This window comes from Tamandua tetradactyla, chromosome 16 (assembly GCF_023851605.1).
Source record: "Tamandua tetradactyla isolate mTamTet1 chromosome 16, mTamTet1.pri, whole genome shotgun sequence".
In the NCBI taxonomy this organism is placed as follows: domain Eukaryota; kingdom Metazoa; phylum Chordata; class Mammalia; order Pilosa; family Myrmecophagidae; genus Tamandua; species Tamandua tetradactyla.
In genome coordinates this window covers 6,213,273-6,233,424 of record NC_135342.1, presented here as the reverse complement: position 1 = coordinate 6,233,424, position 20,152 = coordinate 6,213,273, and the positions used below count along the sequence as shown (strand labels likewise).

Sequence of the window (20,152 nt, the reverse complement as noted above, 5' to 3'; positions counted from 1 at the left end):
TAACAATAAATGTGTTTGCTTGACTGAACAATTGGACACCATAATATGGCCAAGCTGATGTGTGAATTTAACCATCATGGATATATAAACTAATCTATATCCATACAAAGGAGCCATTACTCAGAAATAACAATAACAAAACTAATGATATATGCAACACCATGGGTGAATATATAAGTTTTTTGCTGAGTGAAAGAAATAAGTTTCAATTTATCATATACTACATGATTGTATTTATATGACTTTCTGAAAAAGCTAAAGACATGAAGAAAGAAATCTTATCAAAGTTTTCCAGACTGTGATGTAAGGGGAGGGTATTGATTTCAAAGAGAAATGAAATCTTTGGAGTACTGAAAAAGCTCTACCTAGCTACTGGTTATGGTTACTTGACTGTTTGTCAAAACTAATTGAAAGTTCAAAAATTCTCTGGGTGAATTTCCATGATATAAATTATATATCAGTAAACCATACTTCTATAAAGATTGTTACATAATTGAATCAAATTGTTTAGAAATAGCATATTTAGCACAATGCATAACAAAATAAACAGGCTTCTCTTTACCAGAATTTTTACATATGCTAATTCATTAAATTTAATGTGCCATAATTTATGAGACACTTTCTGTTTGTTAAGGTCCAGTGAGGAAAGAGAATCCACTTTGAGGTTTTACTCACAGGAAATTTTGAGGTAATTAGCCCGCCTGGAAGGTACTCTCCACACACACACAGCCACCAATCCCAGGGCTAAAGGGATGACATGGGAGAGTTTGAGTTACCTGAGCCCAGCATCCATGACCATTTGCAGGGGAGGGTCTCCCACCTTGATATCTCTTCCCCCTCCAATCACTGTCAGTGCCTCCTTGTGCATTAATTGACAAAGGGCTGTGGGGGTCTGTGGAATACCTGACCATGTGTTCTAGTTTACTAGTTGCCAGAATGCAATAGACCAGAAATGGAACAGCTTTAAAAATGGGGAATTTAACAAGTTGTTAGTTTACAGTTCCAAGACTAGAAAAAGTCCCAATTAAAATGTCTAATCAAAGGCATCCAGGGATAGATACCATGGTTCAAGAAGGCCAGTGAAGTTCAGGGTGTCTCTCTCAAGTGAGAAGGCACATGTTGAGCCCAGTCAGGGTTTCATTCTCATCTGGAAAGGCACGCGGTGAACACGGCATCATCTGCTAGCTTTCTCTCCTGGCTTCCTGTTTTATGAAGCTCCCTGGGAGGTGTTTTCCTTCTTCATCTCCAATGGTCACTGGCTGGTGTACTCTGTTTCTTTTGGCTACATCATTCTGCTCTCTCAGAATCTCTCCCATTCTCCAAAATTTTTTCTCTTTTATAGGATTCCAGTAACCTAATCAAGACCCACCTAGATGGGTACAGACATATCATCACCTAATCCAGCTTAACAAGCACTCTTGATTAAATCACATCTCCAGGTAGATGATCTGGTTAGAGTTTCAAACATACAGTATTGAATAGGGATTATTCTGCCTTTATGAAATGGGATTTTGATTAAAATGTGGCTTTTCTAGGGTACATACATCCTTTCAAACCAGCACACCATGTTTCTACAGCAGACCAGGTAACAGGTGGTCTGTAAATCTGACAGCTTACAGGCAAAGAATGTGCAAATCTTTTAATAAAAGAAATGAGTCAAAGAAAGTCCCCAGGTGGGCAAGTTGGGCAAGATCAAAGACCAAACCATTGAGCATTGTCTCACGTGAGGTCCATGACTGTCCCATGGGGAAGTGTCACACATTCTCTGTCCCTGCAAATCCTGGGGTTGCAGTTCCTTCCTATAATTCTGCACTCAGGGAAGACAAGGCATGTGCAGTGAGACCATGATTTTGTCATAAACTATAGAAGAGCAGTACACTAAGTCTTTTCTCTTTTTGATGGTATTATTTCTCCAATCGCCAGTCACATACACAGGAAAAATGATATTTACCAGCATGAAGAAGAGCCAACACATGGATATGGAGATGCAAATGTACTTGGCCCTGTCATTTATATTTTCAGAGTCAGAAGACACTGCACAGGAATAGGAGATGTGGGCTATGTCTTCTCAGGTGGGCAGAGCTTAAAGTGAAAGTTCCCACGTACATTTGGTAGCTCCATTTTCCATTAGTGCCCACAAAGAAATAATTGCTTAAAGTTTGTCTTTAATTTACTGCTTTGTGAAAGTTGAATGTTCAGCATTTAAGGGGTATTTTTTTGGCATTAGCACACACTGGGAATTGAACTAAAGATTATTTTTAATGAATGAATCACTGCTATGAAGACTGTAATGTAGTAATGTCCTTATTCTTCACAAATCCTTCCAGTCACTACTATTGTTTTTGGGTAGCATTGTATCATTTAACTATCCATTCACCCTAGTCCTTACTATTGTTTTATTGTAAAGATGATGAGAGCTTAGGCACAGGGGGGGTTGTCTATGTTCACATGATGGCTAAGGGCAAAGTGGAGACCTGAACCTGTCATCGTAGTTGGCCCCCATGCTCTACTAACAAAATTAGTCAACCGTGTTCTTGCAGTAATACAGATATAGGTTGAGTTCTGTTTCAATGCCTTGTAATTTGACTTTACACTGGTGACATCATACTTTACCATTTTGGTGGTAGCAAACTTCCAGTAATGTATATAAATGCAATCCAGAGGCCTAAATTAATTATAAATAAAGCTTTAAAGATTCTAATAAAATGTAGATGCCCTGCTTACAGTATAAAGTACTACAGGAACCTGTCCCATGCACAAAGTAGATTTCAGAAAGCAAGATTAGGTCAACATTAGGATGGCATCTGAAAGACTCACTTGCTTTTATACAAAGAACAAAGATATGACAGTGTCTATCTCAGAGTTGTTCAGCAATCTAATATCACACCCTAAACTATAGAACCTGAAACTCTAAAATGTAAAAAAGAAAAATGCAGCAGTATAGGCAAGAAATCAAATGTTACTCTTTGCAATTCATATATTCATCAGTTAACTAATAAATGAGTTAAAATTACTCACAATGAGATGAGATGAGAATACTATTAAAACCTTAAGACACATATGAAAAATTGAATGTAAAAGTCATGGAATTTGTGCACTTTAAAATTGAAATGGTGTACTTAAGGTTGATATTAGAATATTTTAAACAGGGAAAATGTTAAAAGGGAGATTTGAGCATGACAACTGCTGTATGAAGCCCATAATTATAAACTTTCCTTTTACTTTAATCCTTCTTCCCTAATTCAATAGGGAAAACAGTCTCCCCATAATTCACAGACCACATGTGTTTTCAGTGAAGATGCAATTACTGTCTTCAAAAAGTACTTTGTACACTCAGAGAAAACATGTCCATCCCAGCAGTTGCCATTCAGATAAACTGTTTCTACACTGGATTAAATGATGCTTGCAGATTCATCCGACATTGTATTAAATGCATGAATGTGTTATATGTTCTTCTCTAGTGATCATGAGTATTTTTTCTCTGTTAGTGATAATGATGTGATAATGGTGGCATAATAGTAGATATATTTCAGAACTACCACATTTAAGAATCTACAAGTCGGGTTCTCTTATTCTTGGGTTACACACTAAGAATCACTGTTATTGAGGACAACACCACATCCCACTAGAAGCCCTGAGGGGTTGGTGCTGATCTGGGACCCCCATCTCTCTATACCTGCTCAGTCCAGGCCTCAGGAATGATTCCTCTGTCCCTGTGACTTTGGCACTGATCAGTTCCAACCCCAGTTGATTCCCTTTTTCTCCAATATGGTTTGCTTACAAAGACTCCTCATAGGTCTTCTTTCTTTACAGAGTCTCATTGGACTGATATACAAAATATTCACTCTACTCCTTTCTGGATCCAAGCCAGTGGGCTCAGTGGGACAGTCATAAGTGTCAGGCAAGTGTCAGAAGAGCACCATGATGATGATATAAGGGCTCATGGCTCTGTGATCTCACCTACCCACATAACTGTAATTAACATTTCACCCATAGCAGCAATGAGACTGCAGGATTATGGAGCTGAAGATATTTCTGAAAAAAATTTTTCCCAGTTGCTAATTAAGAGAAAAATATTACAAACTCCTACATAGCATCTCCAAAGACAATTTGGAGGGTTTGGAAGGGGGCCTTTCTTACATTTGTGCCCTGGAGGCTGACAGATTCTCACTTGGAGGTTGCAAGTAATGCTGAGGTCTGGTTGTGAGGGACTGGCCGCAAGGTAGGTGCATCTCACTGGAGGCCCTGCTTCCCTGAGAAGTCCTTCCATGCAGCATAGAGCTCTTTCCAAATCCTCAGTACACGCAGCTTTATCATATTTCATAACCAGAGAGATGGAATCAGTCCATATACCTGAGAAGTATTTGTAAAATGATACAAGTAAAAGGAAGAAAGTGATGCCCATTATTTGTATTAAAAAGTAAGGAATTCATCTGAAAACCTCAATGTCAATTAATTTTTTTTCTTTCACACACATTTATTGGAAAAGGTAGGTTCCCATTTTGCCTCCCCCTTTTGGGATCTTACTGGCAACCCCACTGTAATCTACGGATTTGCCCAATTTCCACAATCTCAGCTTCGGAAGACAGGTGTGGAGAACATTTTCTCCTTCCCTTAACTTCCACACTTCATTGCCTAGGAATTAAGTAAATGGCAGAGAGCTATTTGGGGAAGGTTTTTAGCATTACTTGACATCTTAATTGTTTAATACTATATCTCAAGGATAGAATCAGATTCAAAATTTGCAAGGCATTTTCACCAATGATATGAGAAGTGTGGACCAACAGGAGACTTCTGCTACTGGTTTGGATTTTTCAATACAATCATGCCTCTACGTAAATTGAGGATAAATGGCCCAGAAGATGAGATCAGTAACAGGAGGAAACATGAGAAGGCGGCTTGACCTGTAGTTATAAGAATGCTTCAGATTAGAAAGCCCAAGCCTGTGGCCTGTAAGCAGGAATACTTTGTTCCTGCCCCTCACTGTGTGAGGTTACTGATCTAAAAATTGTCTGCCCATTTTCCTTTTCTTACTTTATTTATGCGTCATTCCTTCATTCATGATGGGTAGAAATTCATTTTCATCTCTACTGAAATTTCCTGTCTGGGAGACAGACATTGGAAATATATCTTTTCCTTTTCTCGCATCCTTAAAGTATATTTTCAGACAGCATTTTCTAGTGCTCATGTTATCAGAGCTCCAAGGTTTGGTTCCATCCGTGGATTTTCTTTTTGGCATGGGCAGGCTCTGGGAATCAAAACCAGGCCTCCAGCATGGCAAGCAAGAAATCTGCCACTGAGTCCCCATTGCACCATCCCTCCTCCTTGACATTTCTATCTTCTTAAAGAAATATGCTTCTTTGACATCATCTAAAGTTCTAAAATTTGACCGCCTGTTCTCATGTCTGCCAGTATCATTCTTGTCTCTTGATATATGTAAAACTGCTGTATATAAATGATATGTTGTAGAATATAATTAAAATTCTCTGTATCCATGTTTAATGAACAATCCAAAATTTCCTTACAGACATGCCAAGCTACCTCAGACATTTCCATATTTATTATGTAAAAACATCACTCTCAGGGCTATATTTCCTGTTTCATTCATCATTATGCTATCCCCACTTTCTTCTTTGAAGTTTATTAGAATACAGTGTTCTATCTGGTAATATTCTTTCATGCAATTTTTCCTCAATTTGTCTTTGCTATTATTACATGAATCTTTTTTTTTAAGTGTGGAAAACTGCTTTATTTTTTTATTTTTTTATCATTCATTCTCAAACTTTATATCCTATCACTTAAATAAAATTACATGAACAATACAACTTATGTCATATGATAAGAGAAAAACAAGTTATTTTTTATGTACAAATATGAACACACTCATAAGAAAACAGGAAGAAATATTCTTACAATCACAGTCCTCATTTTTGTAACTAGTACATAGTCATACTTCATATTTATAACTACCTTCTTCTACTACCCATTCCATATTGGCTTTGTCCTCAACAAGAACTTTAGTTGGCCATGATTCTTTTCCAGGTGGGTGAACCAAACCTTAATTCCTCAATTTCTGGGCCATTGGTTGTCCAGAACCTAACCATCACAGCATGATTCTGGACCTGTGCTGAATTATGTTTTTGTTTTTTTTTTAATTAACAGAAAAAAAAGAAATTAACCCAACATTTAGAAATCATACCATTCTACATATGCAATCAGTAATTCTTAACATCATCACATAGATGCATGATCATCGTTTCTTAGTACATTTGCATACATGAATCTTTTTGAAAAATTTTTTATTGCATTGCCATACTCATAAAAAAAACCTTTGATTGGTATGGGCTGATGTACACATTACTTTCTAGAGACAAATTTTTCAGCTCCACCTAGAGAAACACACCACAATCAAATTATTTAAGTGTTCCATCATGCCAACATGAAATACTTTATAATTCTCTTCTTAAACCTATTCTGAGCTTAAGACTAGAGCCAGACTATAGTCGGTTAAATTTTGGGACTGCTTTCCTTGATATTCCATCCACTTAAGTGTATATTACTTGTTTTGAAATAAATATAAATGTCTTTGATTTTGGTGCATTGTTTTTTGTAGGCAGCAGCTGTGTGGAATTCTATTCTTAAAAATGCTGGGTTTGATTAGTTTTGCTTACATTTACACAGAGGTAATTACATCATCAGACACTAATGAAAGCTCCAATAATTATTTTATTGCTCAGAAGATTGGGTATGCCTGCCAATATAGTGACAATGAGAAAAGGGGTTGTAGGTGTCCTTCTGGCTGGACCTGTCTTTAAAGTTATGAATGCATGACCATGTCTCCTAAGGTGTGCCTAAGATTTTAATACCATGATCCTTTGTGTTGCATTTGAAATTTATGGTTCTTTCTCTGTGTTAGTTTTAAAATCTGCATCTGTTCAATGAGTATTGACCAATTAAATTGATGATGACAGTACTCACTATGCCAAACCTAAAACTTTACTAAATAATAATTGTAATGTAGGAAAATTTTTAGGTCTTGGGCCAAGAAAACACCAGAATAAAATTTATACCTTTATCTGTTTAATGCTGTATTTGGAATTGTTTTGACTTTCAAGTCTATGATTTTGAATGAGGGATTAATTGAGAGCCAAAACATTCATGAGATAAGAAGTACTTATGAGTGAAATGACATAAATCAAGGATTTGATTAAATTATCTCAGCTCCATTACCCCTGGTCAATGGGCATGTCAGGAATGAGTGATACAAGACTGGCCAATGCTGTCTGAGTTTCTCTCCTATTGCTTTAATTTTCTGAATGGTTAGAATTCCATTTAAAAGTTTGAAAATAAATAAACATATCTCTACAACAAATATGTTTCCAAAAAATATTTATACTTCATTGCTAGTGTTGCTTTCTTGACAATGTGTGGTATTTTTGAAATACGTTCATTGGCACCATTGATGGTTAATTCTCCTCATGTGATAACCAGTATTTCCAGACTTTGAGTTGACTCTCCTCTTATCCCAAGCCTTGGAGTAGACATTAAATCACACCCAATGATTGGGGCTTTGATCTACACTTATGCTTTGAGGATTGGTTTTCCTGTACCTTACATAGCCTGAAATTATGGGAGACTAGAGGATTACAAATAGATGCACAGTACTTCACTAATATAGAGGGAATGTTTGAGATTTGTATCTTTGTTTTTGACATGCCGATGACCCTCATTTCTCATTTCATGGTGGAGGAAGTTGCAGAAAAGCCATAGGCTTTGGACTATAGATGAAATTAAGATGAGAATTTGTCATCTTGTCTCTCTTGCCTACTAGCTCTATTCTCCTGGCCTTGATGTCATGACTGGACCCTGTATATCTCTGACTTTGTTTGTATCTGGTGTCCACTATGAGCAAAAAAACAATGTTCCAATCACAAAACAGCTGGGGCACTGATGAGTGGTGGTTAGGGATGGCATGGGTAGAGGAATTTTTACAACTAATCAGAGCAAGCCACACCCAGTTGTCTGAGAAACTAATTAAAGGCAGGTCCTTCAGGCACCGTTCACTCTGACCCTGGAATAAGAAGAGAGAGGACCTTGCCATTGGGCACAAAGATCGGCATGGAAACTGGAGAGTGAAGCCTCCTTGGTCCTCCACCAAAGGGCTACAGAACAGCCACCTTCCCAACACAGCTCTGTTAAGGAAAAGAGCTTAGATATGGAGGAAAAATTACCTGATAGAGAACATAAGACAGTCTCATTCAGGCCAGGGGAGACCCCCATCCAAAGACAAGGTAGGCCTTTGGGGTATTTTTACAAAGATGGAAGAAAGGATGCAGGCAAATATGCAGACTCCCACATGTTTTCTTAGGTTTATTTTGGGGGAGAAGGATGGGACAATGATGTTAGAGTCTTCAGGGTGCTTTGAGAAAGGTGGACATCCTCACATGGAATGTTATGCTCCCAATTCAACTGCCAGGAGTTATGAACAGCCTCCTTGAGAGAATGACTGAGAAATATGGAACAGGAATTGGCTTGGAGCCTTGGTTCCCTGGAAGTTCATTAAGAAATTGTTTTCAGAAAAGCAGGTTCAAAATGAGAAATGGCTGCATAGGGGTTTCAGTTAGGATATTATTCTTTTCCTACAAGGAGGTCCATGGCCTGAGGTAACCCGGAGTCCTTGGGCAGTGAGCTGGGAGCTCACTGACAGCAAGGGGTTTGCTGACCCCAGACTCTGGAGAACAGGTGGTTACTGAAGTTCATTTGCAAAGACAGAGACTTGTCTGTCCCAGATGAAACAGGTTTTTGGAGTATTCACTTACAGTCATTCATGTACTCTCTCTTTACCCACAGAATCTGAGGGCAGCTGTCATGGAGTGAAATCCAGGAAGAGGAGAGCCCCTACCAGGGACATCAAGCCTGGGCAACCAGGTAGGAACTTACTTTAAGTTGACAAGGACCACAGGCAGGAAACCAGATAAGTCTATCTAGGGCAATGGTGGATTCAGTGAGTTTTTGAAGATGCCAGAATCCAGGGATTTGGGGGACTAAGAATGGGTCTTGCCTCTTTCCAGAAGCACTTATACCAGGAAGGGGGAGTGTTTCTGGGGTTTTGGAGAAATCCTTGCTCATGACGAGATAACTGAAAGTGGAGTCAGGCCATTAACACACATATGCTTTTCCCGTAGGTTCCTGTCTGGTCACTGAACACAGCATGACCTATGGAAGGAAGAAAAGAAAGTCCTTCAATTCTGGTGACTATAGCAAGATCCAGAAGAACAAAGGTGCATGCCTGACTGGACACTCAAGGTCATCCACTGGGCCCAGGACAACACCCATATCCCAGTCCCTAGGATATCAGCCACTGCTTCTTAAGAAGAGTCTGGTATCCAACCTGCAGGCCCTGAATGAGTGCATTTATCAGGACATGGTAGAAGTGTGGGCCCAGCAGGTACGTTCCCTGCTGACCTGGGAGCAGCTCTCTGCACTCATCTATCTCTGGGGATCTTGGTGCTTTGCACCACAGAAGTCCAATGCCATAGCCACCCAGGAAGATTTCTCTGCAAAGTCTGGCTAATCCCAGCCCAACTGTCCAATACTCAGGATCAAAGGACCATGGAGATGTAGTTGAGGTCTCTTCTGTGGGACAAAGGGCCAATTTGTCCATGGAGTATCAGGAGCCAGGAAATCAGTGGATCTGACTAGGCTTCAACAGAGATGCATGCAACACTCATTCCCAGTCGACACAGCTCTTGCAGTGAGAACAACACTCTGTGCTTGCTTAAAAATATACAGATGTACAGGGAAGACTTTAGACACAGTGCCTTAATAAATTACATAAACCTAACAAAGAGATTCTTAAATTGAATACTGTTAATTGTCATTTTCCTGGGTTTCAAAATTTTATGTTCACCAAAAAAGCCATATCCTTTAGTTCTGATTGTAATGATGGCACATTTTGGTCAGATCATTTCCACAGAGAGGTGCAAAAGAGTGTTAACTTTTGTTTAAATGGAGACGTGATTCCATCCATTCAGGGTGGGTCTCCATTAGTTTACTGGAGTCCTTCAGAGAACTCATGGAGAAAGAAAGACAGGTCAGAGCTGACAGAAATGCAGACATTTGGAGTGGTTGTTGATGAAGAGCTGGTCAGAGGTGAGGCCACTGGGATGATTACCTTGCAGAAAAAAAACAGGAGCTAAAGGGCAGAAGGCATGGCCATGTTTCCATTAGATTCTCAGAACACTGGAACTCAGAGTTTTGCCTGGTGGAGAATAGTAAGCACCTCAGATGCCAGCCACATGCATTCCCAGCTGGAAGCCAAATTCCAGAGGTCATTCAGCCTTCCTTTGAAATGAAGATGTTCTTTTCTGTGTGACTCAGTTTGGACATATTTAAGCCCTTAAATCTGTAAACTTGTAACTGGGTAAAGACATTTAATAAAAGCTGTTTTTTTTCTTACAAGTTGTGTTCAAAAATCTTTAACAAACTAAAAGACATGTACTTATTTCTATGCAAATCTTTATGGCATAAGAGCCCTGTAAGAGCACTTAGAGGATTCATAGTATATTAAAGACAAATTGAAGAAAATGATAAAAGCTCAGAATAATCAGGATAATTTCAAGCCTGTGTTCTCATAGAACAACTTCTATTCTATAACATAGCTGCTTCCTAAGTTTATTTCCAAAGTATTCCATACTTTAGTTCATCTAATTTGTCTTTTTTACCCTCACCACAATCTGAGAACTGTTAATGGACACGTGACAATGGATATTCCCTATTCTTCTCCTTCTTAATCCAAGATTTCCATCTTTACCTGGATCACTAGCTCAGGAGTAAGAACAAAGAAAGGGTCCAGATGGTCCATTAGAGACCACTTTAGCAGTGTCAGTGTGCCTTGTCATGGGGACACTTAAAGTTGCATATTCTGTAATAGGAGAATTGTGGGATTACGTGATATATCCTTGCTCATCAAATGCTTTATACTTGACACCTTTAAAAGAGGGAGTAAGACTCTAAGACCTCATTTACGATGGTGTGTAAAAGTTAACTTCAGGAACGTATGATTGCAATACAAGTTTTTTTTTACAGTGTCTCAAATAATTAGAAGATTCATGAATGATTTTCATCACCAAACAAGGATGTGTCTGAATCCTACTTTGATGATGGTGGTGACACAATATACGATAATCCCCAAACCATTAAATGACACAGTCTAACAACAAGACAGGTTTAAACAAACTAAGCTTCTGAGTTGCCAGAATGAGATATCTCTGAAGCAGAGTGGCTTTTGAAAGGGGGATGTTAACAAGTTACAAGGTGACAGTTTGAAGCCTGTGGAAATGTCCAAACTAAGGCATCCAGGGACAGACACTTTAAATCAACCAAGGCCAAAACATCAAGAACACCTCTGTCAGCTCAGAAAGCACTCTAGACCCTTCCTCCTGGGCCCCTTGACTTTCAGGCTCTGTTCAGTCTGAAACTTTTGCTTTCATCTCGTGGCTTCTCTTGCCTCTCTCCAGGTCCTGGCTTGCTTAACAACTCATAGCACTTTCTGATGGGCTCCAAACACTTCCAAACATCCATGCCTCCCTTCTCTGTGCATCCACACCTCTCAGCCCCCCTTTGATGTGCCTCTCAGCTCTGAGTCTTCTGTCATTTCTTTATGCTGGGCCATTTCTGAGGTTTCCCCCAAACGTTTTCACTTTAGAAGGATTCTGATAAACTAATCACAAAACACCTGAATGGGGTCTAATCTCATCTCACCTAATCAAAAGGTGTTTCCCACAATTGAGCATGCCTATGCTCTGTGGAGATAATCTACTCAATTAGCCACCTACAATGTGGCAAGGGGTTTAAAATAAGGGCATCTTCCACAAGGTTGGATCCATACTAGAACATGGATTTTCCAGGATATATAGACAAAAACTGTGCTACATGCTTTCCATAAAATACCACTAAGTTATAAAAAATTACCCCGTGGTCTATCTAAGCACATGAGTACACATCATAGGCAACATTTGTAGTGAAATGAACAAGTGTCACTAGGTTCATCCTGCACAATTAATTAAATTAATATGACATCCTGAAAAACAGAAACCTATGATGTCCGAAATCAGATCAGTTTCCTTGGACATGAGGCTGGGAGGAGAACGTGATTTCCAAGAGACAGGATGAAAACATTGGGGTCATGAAAAATCTTTATACCTAGGTTGTGATGATGGTTAGAGCACTATACGTGTTTCTCAAACGCTTTGAATTGAACACAAAAATAATGATGAAATCTACATTATGTAAATTAATCCAATATGTCATAGTTTGATACGGAGGTTACATAGTCAGAAATGCCATAAAATTAGCATAGAAATGGGACCATGACATTTAGTTTGTTAAAGATGCTAGAACACAATTTGTAAGAAATGGAATGGCTTTTATTAAAGGTCTTTCTCCAGTTTCAAGTTTACAGACCTCAGGGCCTATCATTGTCCAACCTGAGTCACCCAGAAAAGGACAGCTTGAATTCAAAGGAAGACTGAATGTTCTCTGGAATGTATGTCTCTATCAGTTGGGAATCCATGTGGCTGGCATCTGAGGTCCTTACTTCACTCGGCCAGGCAAAACTCTGGGCTCCAGCTTTCCAAGCATCTCATGGGAACTTGGCCAAGCCTGCTGACCTATGGCTCCTGGTTTTTTTGCTGCAAGGTAATGGTCCCAGTGGCCTCCCCTCTAACCATCTCTTTCTCTCCAATCCACTCCAAATGTCTGCATTTCTCTCAGATCTGACCTGTCTCTCTTTCTCCATGAGTGCTCTGAAAGACTCCGCTAAACAAATCAAGACCCACCCTGAATGGATGGAGTCACATCCCCATTGAACCAAAACTTAGCAACCTTTTGGCACCTCTCTGTGGAAATGATCCCATCAATATGTCCCATGCCTACAATCAGGACTAAAGAACATGGCTTTTCTGGTGTACATAAAATTGTGAAACCTAGACCAATGACCACTATCAGTATTAAACTAAAGAGACTCTTTTTCAGATTTCTGTAATTTATTAAGGCACTCTGTCTAAAGTCTTCCCTGGGACCTCTGTGTACTTTTGAGCAAGCGCAGAGTATTGTTCTCACTGCAGGAGCTGTGTTGACTGGGGACGAGGGTTGCATGCATCTCTGCTGAAGCTTAGTCAGATCCACTGGTGGTGCTGGCTCCTGATTCTCCATGGAAGGAATGGACCCTCTGTCCCACAGAAAGGTCTCAGTGATGTCTCCATCCTTCACTGGAACCCGAGTATTGGAAAGTTGGGCTGGGATGAGCCAGGCTTCGGCAGGGAAACCATAGGCTGCCTGGGTGGCCATGGCATAGGATTTCTGTGCTGCAAAGCACAGAGAACCCCGGAGATAGGTGAGTGCAGAGAGCTGCTCCCAGGTCAGCAGGGTATGTACCTTCTGGGCCCTCACCTCTACCATGTCCTGATAAATGCCCTTAGACAGGGCCCACAGGAAGGATACCAGGCTCTTCCTAAGAGGTTTTGGCTGATCTCCTTGGGTCTGGGATTCAGGCACCGTGTTGCACCCAGTAGATGACATTGAATGTCGAGTCAGGCATGCATCCTGTCTCTTCTGTATCTTGCTGCCATATCCATAATTGGAGGCCTTTCTTTTCTTCCTTCCAAAAGTCATGCTGTGTTCAGTGACCAGAGAAGACCCTGCAGGAAAAGCATATGTGTCAATGGCCTGACTGCACTTTCAGTTATCTTGCCATAAGCTAGGCTTCTCCAAAACGCCAGAAACATCCCCTGCCTTTCCTGGTACCAGAGACTCTGGAAAGTGACAAGACCCATTCTCAGTCCCCAATGCTCCCTGGATTCTGACGTCTTCCAAAACACATGGAAGCCACCATTGCCCCAGATAGATACATCTGCTTGCCTGCCTGTAGTCCTTGCCACCTAAAAGTAAGCTCCTAACTGGCTAACCAGGCTTGATATATCTCATTGGGGCCTTCCTCTTCCTGGATTTCACTCCAAGAGAGCTGCCCTCAAATTCTATGGGTAAACGGAAGAGTAGGTGAATGCATGTAGGTGAACACTGCAGAAAAACCTGTTTCATCCGGTACAGACAAGTCACTGTAGTTGCAAATGAACCTCAGGAACCACCTGTTTTCCAGAGTCCAGGGTCAGAGGTCCCTGGGACCTCTGTGTACTTTTGAGCAAGTGCAGAGTCTGTCAGCGAGCACCCAGCGCACTGCCTAAGGACTCCAAGTCACCTCAAGCCATGGACCTCCTTATGGGAGAAGAATAATATCCTAACTGAAACCCCTATGTAGCCATTTCTCATTTTGAGCCTGCTTTTCTTAAAATAATTCCTTAATGGACCCTCCAGGGAACCAAGGCTCTGAGCCAATTCCTGTTCCAGATCTCTGGGTCATTCTCTCAAGGAGGCTGCTCATTCTTCCTGACAGTTGAAGCAGGAGCATAGCATTCCATGTGAGGATTTCCACATTTCTCAAAGCACCCTGAAGACTCTCACATCATTGTCCCATCCCTGCCCCCCCCCAAAATTAACCCAAGCAAACATGTGTGAGTCTACATATTTGCCTGCATCCCTCCCTCCTACTTTGTAAGAATACACCAAGGCCCTACCTTGTCTTTGGATGGAGCTCTCCCTTGGCCTGCATGATACTCTCTTGTCTTCTCTATCAGATAATTTTTCCTCCATATCTCAGTGCTTTTCCTAAAAGAGCTAAGATGGAAAGGTGGCTGTTGGGTGTAGGGTCAAGAAGGGTTCACTCTCCAGTTGCCATGCCAATCTTTGAGCCCAACAGAAAGGTCCTCTCTCTTCCTGATCCAGGATCAGAGTGAAGAGTGGCCTGAAGGACCTGCCTTTTATTAGGTTCTCAGACAACTGGGTGTGGCTTGTTCTGATTGGTTGTAAACATTCCTCTGCCCACGTCCCCCGCCCACCCCCACTCATTAGCGCCCCAGTTGCTTGCTGATTGAAATATTTTTTGTTTGCTCATAGTGGACACCAGATACAGACAAAGTGAGAGATATACAGGGTCCGGTCATGACATCAAAAGCCAGGAGAACAGAGCCAGTGGGCAAGAGAGGCAAGATGACAGATTCTCATCACAATTCCATCTACACTCCAAAGTCTACAGCTTTTCTGCAACTTCCTCCACCAAGAAATGAGAATTGAGGGCCATCAGCACGTCAAAAAGTAAAGACGCAAATCTGAAACATTCCCTCTATAGTAGAGGAGTCCTGTCCATCTATTTTTAAGCCTTTTGTCTCCCATAGTTTCAGGCTCTATAAGGTATAGGAAAACTGATCCTCAAAACACAACAGTATATCAAAACCCCCATCATGGGGTGTGATTTAATTTCTACTCCAAGGCTTAGGATAAGAGGAGACTCAACCCAAAGTCAGGAAACACTGGTTATCACACGAGGAAAATTTACCATCGATGGTGTCAATGAACATATTTTAAAAATACCACACATTGTCGAGAAAACAACACTAGCATTGATGTGTAAATATTTGTTGGAAACATATTTGTTGTAGAGATATGTTTATTTTCAAACTTTTAGAATCAAATTCTAGCCATTCACAAAATTGAAGAAGTAGGATAGAACAAATCTGACAGGATTTGGCCAGTCTTGTGTCATCCATTCCTGACATCCCCATTGGCCAGGGGGAATGGAGCTGGGAGAATTTAGTCAAATTTTTGATTGATGTCATTTCACTCATAAGTACTTCTTATCTTATGAACGTTTTGATTCTCAATTAATCCCTCATTAAAAATCATGGATTTAAAACTCAAATACACTATTCAAACAGAAAAAGCTATACATTTTATTCTGGTGTTTTCTTGACCTACATTACAACTATTACTTAGTAAAGTTTTAGGTCTGGCATATCGATTACTGTCATCATGAATTTAATGGGTCAATTCTCATTAAAGAGATGCAGATTTTAAAACTGACACATAAAGAAAGAACCATAAATTTCATATGGAACACAGAAGGGTCATGGTATTCAGACCTTAAGCACAACTTATGAATCATGGTAATGCATTCATTACTTTAAAGAGAGGTCAACCCAAAGGGACACCTACAATTTCTTTTCTCATTGTCACTCTGTTGGCAGACATAGCCAGTCTTCTGAGCAGCAATGAAATAATTATTGGAGCTTTTTGTTAGTGTCCAATGATGTGATCATCTACTTGTAAATGTATGTAAAGCTAATCAAACCCACTACTTTTAGAAATAGAACTCCGCACAACTCCTGACTACAAAAAGCAATGCACCAAATCAAAGACATTTACATTTATTTTAAAACAAATAATATACACTTAAGCAGATGGGATATCAAGGAAAGCATTCCCAAAACTTAACAGACCATAGTCTAGCTCTAGTCTTAAGCTCAGAAGACGCGGAGGTCGAGAATTATGAAGTATTTCACATTGGCATGATGGAACATTTAAATAATTTGACAGTGGCATGTTTCTCTAGGTGGAGCAGAACGGTTTGTCTCCCAAAAGTAATGCATACTTCAGTCAATACCAATCAAATGTTTTTTATGAGTATGGCAATGCAATTGAAAGCATTTTCAAAAAGATGTGTGTAAAATAGCAAAGACAAATTGAGAGAAACTTGCATGAAAGAATACTACCAGATACAACACTCTATTCTAATAAACTTCAAAGAAGAAAGTGGGGATGGCATAATGATGAATAAAATGGTAAAAATAGCCCTGAGAGGGATGTTTTTACATAATAAATATGGAAATGTCCGAGGTAGTTTGACATGTCTCTAAGGAAGTATTGGATTGCTCAATAAACATGGATATAGAGAATTTTAATTGTATTCTACGGCATATCGTTTACATACATATATCAAGAAGCAAGAAGGAAACAGGCAGATGTGAGAACAGTCTGTCATAGTGAGAACTTTAGATGATGTCATAGATGGATAATCCTTTAAGAAGATAGAAATTTCAGGGAGAAGGGGTGATGCAATGGTGATTCAGTGAAGGATTTCCTACTTGCCATACTGGAGGCCTGGGTTCCATTTCTAGAGCCTCCCCATGCTGGAAACAAAATCTTGGGATGAAATCAAACTTTGGAGCTCTGATAAAATGATCACTAGGAAGTGCTGTCTGAAAATATACTTTAAGGATATGAGAAAAGGAGAAAATTCATCTCCAATGTCTATCTGCCATACAGGAAATTTCAATAGAATTAAAAATGAATTTCAAACCATCACAAATGAAGGAATGACCCACAGGTAAACTAAGAAAACCAAAATGGGCAGGCAATTTGTAGACCAAAAACTTCATGCAGTGAATAATGTCCTACATTATACACAGTGTTTTTCACAATAATGTAGATGTCAATTCAGTTGTCAGTATTTCACTTACTTACAACCATTACTTGGTCTGTGATGTGGGGAACTGAAATCCTCATCTCCAGGCTTCATGATGCGTACTTGTTTAAACCTCTTCAGAGGAAACTATGCCCCCGAGTCCTCCATTTAAAGATGTGAGAACTACACACATGAATTATTAAGTCCTCATTTTATGAACAGTCCTCTCCTCATAAAAAGGGCATTACCTGAGTGTATTCATGGCAGCATTGACAGTAGTTGAAAATAATTGGAAAGAGTAAACCTTGTCATTGCATCAGACATTAAATGCAAACTGTCAAAAATCCAGTGTATCTGCACAAGAAAAAATTTGATGAAGTTGAATTAATTCAAAGTACATGTATGAAGGAGACTTTCCAGAAAGTTATTTGCTTGGAGAACACTATGTACCTGCGTAGAATTACATTAATTGGGCACAGAATAATATCTAATGCTAAAAGTCAATGCAGATATGTTTCCATAAGAAAAATGCTTGGGAATGGAAAACAACAAGGTGTAGCTGATTTTATTAGCTGCGCACACTGATGATAAAATAGCAGTGTAGAGGAAAATTAAACACCAAAAAATTATCACAGCAAACCTTGGGCTAGCAGAAGATGATTTGCTCACATGCAATAGTGCTGTCATGATTACATTAGCATGAATGCAAGAATGTCCTGAGGCAGGAAAAATCTACCTGGAGAGGGAGTTTCTCATCCACCTCACCCTTTCCGGATCTCACTGGTAACCCCACTGTGATCTATGAATTTGCCCAGTTTCCACAATCTCAGCTTCTGAAAACAGGTTTGGAGAATATTTTCTGTTTTCCTTGAGTTCCAGACTTCATTGCCTAGGAATTAAGCAAATGGCAGATAGCTATATTGGGCAGGTTTTTAGCAGTACTTAAGTTGTTTATTGTTTAATTCCTTATCTCAGGTAGAATCATATTCAAAATTTGCAAGGTTAAATTAAGCCTAAGAGTCACCCCCAAGAGAACCTCTTTTGTTGTACAGATGTGGCCTCATTCTCTCAGCCAATACAACAAGCAAACTCACTGCCCTCCTCCTCTGTACACGGGACATGACCGCCCGGAGTGTCGACCTTCCTGGCAATGTGGGACAGAAATTCTAGAATGAGCTGGGTCTCAGCACAAAAGGATTGAGAAAAACCTTCTTGACTGAAAGGGGGAAGAGAGGAATGAGATAAAATAAAGTGTCTATGGCTGAGAGATGCCAAGCAGAGTTGAAAGGTTATCCAGGAGGTTGTTCTTACACATTAAATAGATTTCACCTCTTAGTTAAGGCATAACACAGAGGCTGGAGGGAACTGCTGAAAATGTAGAGCTGTGTTCCAGAGCCATGTTTCTTGACAATAATTGCATAATAATGTAGCCTTTACCATGTGACGGTTTGTGATTGTGAAAACCTTCTGTCTGCTGCTTCTTTTATCTACCTTATGACAGATGAGTAAAGCATATGGACTAAAAATAAATCAATAGTAGGGGGAACACATGTTAAAAATAAATTTGACAGACTGAACTGTTAGGGATCAATGAAAGTGAGGGGTAAGGGGTATGGTATGTAGGAATATTTTTTCTGTTTTCTTTCCTCAATTGATGCAAATGTTCAAAGAAATGCTCATGATGATGATATAAAACTATGTGATGAAAAAATAATGTTAATATTGTACCTTAATTGGTTTTATTAATAGGAATTAAAGAAAGAAAGTATGTGCTTGTACATTGTTTTATCAATAAATTTTTTTTTAAGTTAACACCCTTTTGCCTCCTCTCTCTGGAAATGATCTGATCAAAATGGCCAATCACCACAATATTGAATCAGGACTAAAGAACATGCTTTTCTGGTGTACATAAAATTCTGAAGCTTAGAAAAATGACCATTATCAGTATTAACTTAAAGAGTCCTTTATTAAGTTTCTGCAATTTATTAAGGCACTGTGTCTGAAGTGTTTTCTGGGACATCTGTATATTTTTTAGCAAGAGGAGGGTTTTGTTCTCACTGCCAGAGCTGTGTCAACTAGTGATGAGGGTTGCATGCATCTGTGCTCAAGCCTAGTCAGATGCACTGATGTTGCTAGCTCCTGACTCTGCATGGAAGGACTGGGCCCTTTGTCCCACAGTAGAGGCCTGAACTCTATCTTCATACTGCATTGGATCCTTAGAGTCAGACTGTTGGGCTGGGATGAGACCGTCTTCACCAGGGAAGCCATAGGCTGCCTGGCTGGCAGCCTAATGGTAAAATAATATTAAAATTTGATGCAGATGTTTCCTAAGAAAAATGCTTGGGAGTGGAAAACAACAAGTTGTAGATTATTTTATCAGCTGTACACACTGATGATAAAATAGCAGTGCACAGGAAAATTGAATCCCAAAAAATTACAACAGCAAACATTGGCTAGCAGAAGATGATTTGCTCATACACAATAGTGCTGTCTTGATTATGTTAGCATGAATGCAAGAAGGTCCTTAAGCAACAAAAATTCTCCTGGAGAGGGAATTTGCCATCCACCTCACCCTTTCTGGATTTTACTGGCAACCCCACTTTGATGTGTTGATTTGCCCAGTTTCCACAATCTCAGCTTAAGAAGACAGGTAGGGAGAATATTTTCACTTTCACTTGAGTTCCAGACTTCATTGTCCAGTGTGGTCATTAGGTTCACGGGGCAAACTAGCCAAGTGAAGATGCCTACTTCTGTTACTGTAGACATGAGCCAATGGTCATCTGTTGCTGATTACAT

At 39.7% G+C, this 20,152-nt stretch overlaps 1 long non-coding RNA gene across 1 annotated transcript; it reads left to right on the top strand.

Annotated features, from left to right (window-relative positions):
• The first annotated feature begins 633 nt into the window (after nt 1-633).
• Nucleotides 634-9,816, top strand: LOC143660136 (uncharacterized). The gene is made up of 3 exons (XR_013163860.1): nt 634-688; nt 8,851-8,928; nt 9,186-9,816. It is a non-coding gene; the product is annotated as an uncharacterized LOC143660136 (long non-coding RNA).
• Nucleotides 9,817-20,152: the final 10,336 nt, after the last annotated feature.